Source organism: Carcharodon carcharias, chromosome 27 (genome assembly GCF_017639515.1).
Source record: "Carcharodon carcharias isolate sCarCar2 chromosome 27, sCarCar2.pri, whole genome shotgun sequence".
Lineage (NCBI taxonomy): Eukaryota > Metazoa > Chordata > Chondrichthyes > Lamniformes > Lamnidae > Carcharodon > Carcharodon carcharias.
Window position 1 is genome coordinate 9238724 of NC_054493.1, and position 8673 is coordinate 9247396.

The window sequence follows — 8673 nt, forward strand, 5'->3', positions numbered from 1 at the left end:
AGGCACTGAGTACAAAAACAGGGAAGTGCACCAACAGAGAGTTGTGAGGATCTGGAACTCTCTCCCTGATACGATGCTGGAACCTGATTCTGTGTGTAGATTCTGCCCACTCATCCTATCTACACTGTCAGTTCCAATTAATACCCCGAAAACTTTGATCAAATCAGCCCTTAATCTTCTAAATTCCAGGCATTACAACCCTCACAGTGAGATGATGGATTTTGGCAGGAGGAATAGAGAGGAGGAAGATATAACTCATGACACAGCTCTAAAGAGTGTGCATGGACAGAGGGACCTGGGTGTTCATGTCTTTGATTTCTGAAGGTGACAGGACGTATTAAGAGAGTGGTTAGCACAGCAGATTGGATCTTGAGCTTCATAAATGATGGTTTTGAGAGCAAAACCAGGGAAGTAATGCTGAATTTTTATAAAGCTCTGGTTAGGCCACAATTTGAGAATTGCATCCAGTTCTGGTCAACTCACTTCAGGAAAGATGTGAAGGTCACTGAGAACGTACAGAGGAGATTTACCAGAATGATTTCTGCAAAGGAGGCTGAGGGGAGATTGATAGAGGTGCAAAAATTGTGGCAGGTTTAGATAAGGTGTACAAAGAAAAGCTGTTCTCATCAGCTGATCGTACAAGGACTCAAGGACAGAGATTTAAGGTTTTGGGTAAAAGGTACAGGAGATGTGAGGAAGAATATTTTTACACAGTGAGTGGAAATGACCTGCAGCTTACTGCCTATGAGGGGGTGGAAATGGACATGATGAATGATTTCAAAAGGAAATTGGATACAAGCATGAGGGAAATAAACTTGCAAGGATACGAGGATAGAGCAAGGGAATGGGACTGATTGGATTGCTCTACATAGCTGGCATAGACTCAACGGGCCTAATGGCCTCCTCTGTGTCATAATGACTCTGTGACTCTTTTGTGTAATCTCAATCTGTAATTTAACCCTTGGAGCTCAGATCACTCAGATAAATCTGTGCTACACTCCCTCTAAGGCCATTCTATCCTTCCTGGTGTTTGTTGCCCAGAACTGAACACACTTCTCCAGGACAAAAATAAAAATACCTGGGAAAAACTCAGCAGGTCTGACAGCATCTGTGGAGAGGAACACAGTTAACGTTTCGAGTCTGTATGACTCTTCAACAGAACTAAGGAAAAATAGAAGAGAGGTGAAATATAAGCTAGTTTAAGGGGGGGTGGGACAGGTAGAGCTGGATAGAGGGCCAGTGATAGGTGGAGATTGCCAAAAGATGTCATAGACAAAAGGACAAAGAGATGTTAACGGTGGTGATATTAGCTAAGAAATGTGCTAATAGGTGACATTAAGGGTAGAAAGCAGGACGAGCAAGGTACAGATAGCCCTAGTGGGGGTGGGGTGGGGGGAAGATATCGAAATTGTCTAAAAAGTAGAGATAAAACAATGGATGGAAATACATTTAAAAATAATGGAAATAGGTGGGAAAAGAAAAATCTATATAAATTATTGGAAAAAAGTGGGATTGGAAAAGGGTGGGGAGGATGGAGGAGAGTGTTCATGATCTTAAGTTGTTGAACTCAATATTCAGTCCGGAAGGCTATAAAGTGCCTAGTCAGAAGATGAGGTGCTGTTCCTCCAGTTTGCGTTGAGTTTCACTGGAACAATGCAGCAGGCCAAGGACGGATATGTGGGCAAGAGAGCAAGGTGGTGTGTTGAAATGGCAAGCAACAGGGAGGTCTGGGTCATGCTTACAGACAGACCGAAGATATTCTGCAACGTGGTCACCCAGTCTGTGTTTGGTCTGTCCAATGTAAAGGAAACTGCATTGGGAGCAACGAATGCAGTGGACTAAATTGAGGGAAGTGCAAGTGAAATGCTGCTTCGCTTGAAAGGAGTGTTAGGGCCCTTGGACAGTGAGGAGGGGGGAAGTAAAGGGGCAGGTGTTGCACCTTCTGCGGTTGCATGGGAAGGTGCCTTGGGAGGGGGTTGATGTGTAGGGGGTGATGGAGGAGTGGACCAGGGTGTCCCGGAGGGAACGATCCCTGCGGAATGCCGCCGGGGGGGTGAAGGGAAGATATGTTTGGTGGTGGCATCATGCTGGAGTTGGCAGAAATGGTGGAAGATGATCCTTTGAATGCGGAGGCTGGTGGGGTGATAAGTGAGGACAAGGGGGACCCTATCACGTTTCTGGGAGGGAGAGGAAGGTATGAGGGCCGATGCGTGGGAGATGGGCCGGACAGGGTTGAGGGCCTTTTCAACCACCGTGGGTGGAAAACCTTGGTTAAGGAAGAAGGAAGACATGTCAGAGGAACTGTTTTTGAAAGTGGCATCAGCAGAACAGATGCAACGGAGGCAAAGGAACTGAGATAATGGCATGGAGTCCTTACAGGAAGCGGGGTGTGAGGAGCTGTGGTCAAGGTAGCTGTGGGAGTTGGTAGGCTTGTAATGAATATTGGTGGACAGTCTATCACCAGAAATTGAGACTGAGAGGTCAAGGAAGGGAAGGGAAGTGTCAGAGATCAACCATGTGAAAATGATAGAGGGGTGGAAATTGGAAGCAAAATTAATAAATTTTCCAGGTACAGACGAGAGAATGAAGCAGCACCAAAAAAGTCATCGATGTACCGGAGAAAGAGTTGTGGGAGGGGGCTGGAGTAGGACTGGAACAAGGAATGTTCCACATACCCCATAAAGAGACAGGCATAGCTGGGGCCCATGCGGGTACCCATAGCCACTTCCATTTGGAGGAAGAGAGAAGAGTTTAAGGAGAAATTGTTCAGTGTGAGAACAAGTTAAGCTGGACTGAGGAGAGTGCTGGTGGATGGGGATTGTTCAGGCCTCTGTTCGAGGAAGAATCTGAGAGCCCTCAGACCATCCCGGTGGGGGATGGAGGTGTAGAGGGATTGGACGTCCATGGTGAAGAGGAGGCAGTTGGGGCCAGGGAACTGGAAATTGTTGACATGATGTAGGGTGTCAGAGGAATCGCGGATGTAGGTGGGAAGGGACTGGACAAGGGGAGACAGAATGGAGTCAAGATAGCAAGAAATGAGTTCCGTGGGGCAGGAACAGACTGACACAATCGGTCTGCCGGGACAGTCCTGTTTGTGGATTTTGGATAGGAGGTAGAAGTGGGCCATCCAAGGTTGGGAGACGATGAGGTTGGAAGCTGTGGAAGGAAGATCTCCAGAGGAGATGAGGTCAGTAACAGTCCTGGAAACAATGGCTTGATGTTCAGTGGTGGGGTCATGGTCCAGGGAGAGGTAGGAGGAAGTGTCTGCGAGTTGACGCTCAGCCTCTGCGAGATAGATGTCATTGCACCAGACAACAACAGCACCACCCTTGTCAGCAGGTTTGATGACAATGTCTGGGTTGGACCTGAGAGTACGGAGTGCGGCAAGTTCAGAGAGAGACAGGTTAGAGTGGGTGAGAGGAGCAGAGAAATTGAGACGACTGATGTGTCCTCTTACCAGGGTTTGTGTGTCTCAGTGCTTTTCCAGTCACACTGATACCTGAAATCTTCTCTGACAGACAGTTCAGACAAAGCTTTTCCTTTCCACATTCAAAGAGCGATGATATTCAGGTCCTGATGAAATGAGTGACTCTGTCAGATCTTGATGTGATGTTTGGTTTGAGTTTCCCGTCTGTCAATCTTCCACTTCCAGTAACCTGTATGTTTATGGAAACCATCACTGTAAATCCAGGATAGAAATTGAAGAGAGAAACATTTCTCTTGGTTGGAATTTGCTGTGTATAAATCCTCCCCTTCTAACCCCCTGTAAAAGGAGTTTCCAAAGCCCACCCCTGTCAGTCCAGCACATAAATTCACAATATTCTCTCCTCCTGCTGGCAGGGATGACCGCGCATGCACTCTGCTGCACATTGACCCCGCTCAAGATGGCGACCGGGCCTGTGACCCAGAGCAGTTCACAAGCTCTCGCGCCCCGTCCCGTGTAAAAAGGATCGGTAGTTTCTTAGTCGGGTTTTGAGGCCTCCACCGGGTGTTTATGAAGCCTCCACGTCCACTCCGATGGCTCTAATCCTCTCCACCCACCCACCGGCTCCATTACTCACCCTCACTTAATTGTTTCTCCCTTCTCCGTCTAACGCCAAGTACAACCCGCACCGCGCATGCCCCAGTCAGTGACCGCATTGCGCAGGCTCCGGTTACAGCCCAGCAATACGCCTGCGCAGAAAGCGCCTGTGGTATGGATAGGCCACATTCTTCTTCGTGGAGAATGCTGGGTAAACGCCCAGCCATTGAACGACATGCTGTTAGAAATTATTCTTTATTTCATGTTCCGATTTCAATTGGAGCCATTAGGGCCAACAGATAAACTTATTAAAATCAAATCACACAACAACCAAACTGCATGGGCCCTCCACCACATTTCTGTCTTGGATATGACTAACAGGAGAACTTATTCCTGTCGGATGTGAACTCACTGAAGTCTCAGAGGGTGGGGTGAACAACTGATTTGTTTTCCTTCAACAGAACAGTTAAACTGCTCCTCACCAATAAGATTGTGCTGATTGTGCAACAGATCCTTTGAACTTCTAAAGCTCGAGTACTAGCAGGTGGGAAAATTGAATAAATCTCTCCGCACAAGTGAAGTGTCTGAATGGTCTTCCTCCAGCGTGACTGAACTGTTGTGTCAGTAAATGGGATAACCGAGAAGATCCATTTCCATATTCAGCTGGTGAATGATATTTTGTGGTCGGATTTTACTCATCAGTTTCCAGCTCAGGCGAGCATCCGAAATTCTTCTGGTAATGAGACCCACATTTTTAACACTATCCAGTTAAAGCAAAGGAAAATACTGGAGATGCTGGAAATCTGAATCAGCAGCAACAAAAAGAAGCTGTAAGTAATCAGCAGATCTAGTAGCATTTGTGGAAGGGAGACAAGAGTTTACATTTCAGGTCTATGACCTTTCATCCTAACTGCACTGCATCAGTTCATAGACATGAAACATTAACTCTGTTTCTCAATCTCCAGATGCTGCCAGATATGCTGAGTACTTCCAGCATTTTCTGTTTTATCTCTGGTTAAGGAATTCGCTCCTGAACTGCACATTAGATTTATTACTGACTAAGTAATTAACCATAATCATATTGAATGGTGGAGCAGGCTCGAAGGGCCGAATGGCCTACTGCTGCTCCTAGTTTCTTTGTTTCTAAGTTATATTTACTTTCAACCTTGTGTAAATGGAAACATTTCCCAATTTTCTACCCTGTAAAAACACTTCTGTTATCTTAAATTCCTTGATCAGGTCTCCCCTCACTCACTTTTCCAGAGAAAACATCTCAAGCCTGTTCAATCTCTCTTGGTAGGTGTACTTTTTCAGTTACAGCAATACTCCAGTAATTTTTCCTTGCATCTTCTCCAGTCCTCCTTTTAATAAGGAAACCTGGGCTAATCTGAGCAGCAAACTCCCCAAATGTTACAGCATTTCAGTCATTTTCCCATGAGCTGAATAAAAGATGGAACGGAGTGAGCAGATCCAACGAGCCAGTCTGTAACACTACGGAGCATCTACAAAGCTGTGTCTTCCCCTTACGGTGAATCAGCTGGCCATTTCACTCTTAATTCTTCAATTATGACATAAAGAATAGCGTGTCTGAGAATGACAAGGTTTGACCGTGGTGACACTCGGTCATGTTAAGTTGAGTTAATATCATTGCTGAGCAGTGATATGGAGAACTTGCAATTAATGTGTATCTTCATTGTGCATTTTCCAGATTAAAATGAATTGATCTCTGCCTTGAGTATATTCAAGACACAAATCCAAGAAGATTTGTATATCAGGGGAATCAATGGATTTTTGGATAGGGCAGAAAAATGGAATTATGGCGGAAGATCATTTAATGGTGTAGAGGCTCAGGGTATGGTCTCCACCACTTCTATTTCTTATGGTCTTATGAACATCACTGTGAGTCATTTCCAAGCAAGCACAGAGATACAGCACCCACCCTTTCAACTCCTTCCTTCCCATGTTCCAGGCCTTCGACATACTTTCCAGGTGATGCTCTGATTTACTTGTACTTCTTGCTATTTATTATTGTGTGTTTTCACTGCACAAGATGCAATCTCCCCAAGACTGAGGAGACTAAATCCAGACTGGGTGACTGTTATGTGCTTCATCCCCATTCATTCAGCAAGTGTGATCCTGAGCTTCTGATCATTTAGCAATTTAACTCTTCGCCCTCTCTCCTACTCTGACCACCTAGTCCTCGGTCTTCTGCACTGTTCCAATGAAGCTCAATAGACGGTCATGGAATAGGAGCTCATCTTGGATTAGGCGCTTTACAACCTTCCAGAATCAACATTCATTTCAATAATTTCAGATCACAGCTCCCATTCTTTCAGATGGTATGTTTTAGCAATGATTCTGTTGTTACCGGTTATGCCTCATCTGGACCTTTCTTTTCTTTGTTCGCTTGTCTTATTAATTTATTTACTTGTCTCATTATAGCCCAATTTCACCTTGAATCATCATCCCCTTGATCATTTACTCTCACCAGTCTTCCATTCTATCGCAACACCATTTGTTCTTTCCTCCTCTCCCCCTCTCTTTTCCCTGACACTATTTGCTGGAAAACTATTACATCTCTAAATCCTTACTGTTTGGTGAAGGGTCACCGACCTGAAACATTCACTCTGTTTGCATCTCCATAGATGCTGTTTGACCTGCTGAGTGTTTCCAACATTTTCTGTTTTGAGGTCGGATTCCCAGCATCTGCAGTATCCTTTTTTTGGGTCACTGTGGATCAGTTTTCTCTCACTTATCGTTAACTATTTAAAGGTGAAGAAGGAGCTTTTAAAGATTGAGACAACAGGAACTGTCACCCTGTTCGAAATGAAACTAAACCCACAAATAATTCCTCATTGGTAACAATTTTAAATACAAGGTTTCCAGTCAGGATTGAACCGGGGACTTTATCATGTAAAATAAACGTGATAATCACTGCACTGGGGAAATGAGTGTGAATCCCCTGGACAGAGGGGAACTGACCATCCATCTCTAGCTCTAATTCCCAAACCGAAAATGCTGCCAAGAATCAGCAAGTCAGGCTGCGTCTGTTAAATTGCTCTCAGCGTTTGAAACCGTCACAAAGCCTGGGTGATTGACGGCAGCTTAGAACCAATAGGAAGAAGGGGCGGGAAGAAGGTTCGAACAGGAGCTGTTGGTCATCCAACCAATCGGAGTAAGCGAGAGGCGGGGCCAGGCTGACTGAAGCATGCGCAGTGGGGCTAATGGCGATGGTGAGTGGCTTTTTTCAGATTCACAATGGGTAAGAGGGAGATGGCGAGGCGGAGGGAGCGATGGATCCGATAAGTGGGCGGGGCGGCTTCGTAAATATTTCGTACAAGCCCAAACCCCGAAACAGAACTTACCGGTGCCCCCATTTGCATGGAGCGGGCCAACAGCTTCCAGAGACGAACGACCGCCATCGTTTTTGGAAGGGTCATGAGGTCTCGAAACGTCAACTCTTTTCTTCTCCGCCCATGCTGCCAGACCTGCTGGGTTTTTCCAGGTAACTCTGTTTTTGTTTATGTTTTGGATTTCCAGCATTCGCAGTTTTTTTGTTTTTATCTTTTTTGGGGTAACGTGCAGCAGGGCGCATGCGCAGCAGCCATTTTTGTAGGGGGCGATGTTTTTCCTGACTGGAAGGAGCTTGTTACCCACTGTTCAGAATGGTGACAACTTGTCCATCAAGCTGCATTAACCTTCGAGGCCCAATGTCTTATTGATGAGGCAGAGAAACGATAGAGAAGGAAAGAAAAAGAAGCAAATCTGACTCTGCTGATCCCAATGCCTCATGGGATATCCTGCCCCATGTGTCCAAAGATCTGTGGGTCTGTTCATTCACACTGAGACCTACGGCAGACCCTGAGTAAATGCCATCTTCGAATAGAGGGACTGCCAACAACACTGAGGGGCAGTGTGCAGCTGGGTGCATGCACCGTCATCCTGGGCCAGGAAGCAGGAATGAATGGTGTGAATTTATCCTGAGTGACAGGGGGTTAGAAGATGAGGATTTACACACAAGAAACTCAAACCAAGAATTTCTCGTCTGCAGTTCTATCACGGACTGACAGTAATTGCTCTGGTAAACTTACACGGTACCAGATGCAGAGGTCAGTTTTAAGGAGAAAGGGCAAGACTGAGATTAACACAGTAAATTGGAGCCCACGTAGGAATTATTCTAAATTAAGAAAATAATTAAAACAAATTAGTAAATAAACAGTATAGAAAATGCTTTGTATGAAGTTTATGAAATGTCAGTGCAGCTCGGCCATGTGGAATGTGCATCCTTCTTTGGTGAGAAGTCATGCAGGCACAAAATGCCCTTGATAACTACATTTGCAGGAACTGTGACCAGCTGCAGAAACTTGAGTTCTGAGTTGTGGAGCTTGAGCGGCGGCTCTAGTCACTGTGATGCATCCACAAGGCTGAGGATTACGTGGATAGCACATTGAGAGAGGTGGTCACACTGCAGCTAAGAAGTGCACAGGCAGAGAGGGAAAGGGTAACTGCCATAGTATCTAAGAGAGACATCGCTGAGGATGTCTCACTCTCTAACCACTTTTCCATTTTGGATGCTGCTGAGCAAGATGGTTCCTCAGACGACTGCAGCAAAAGTTAGTCCGTGGCACCACGGGTGGCTCAGCTGCACAGGA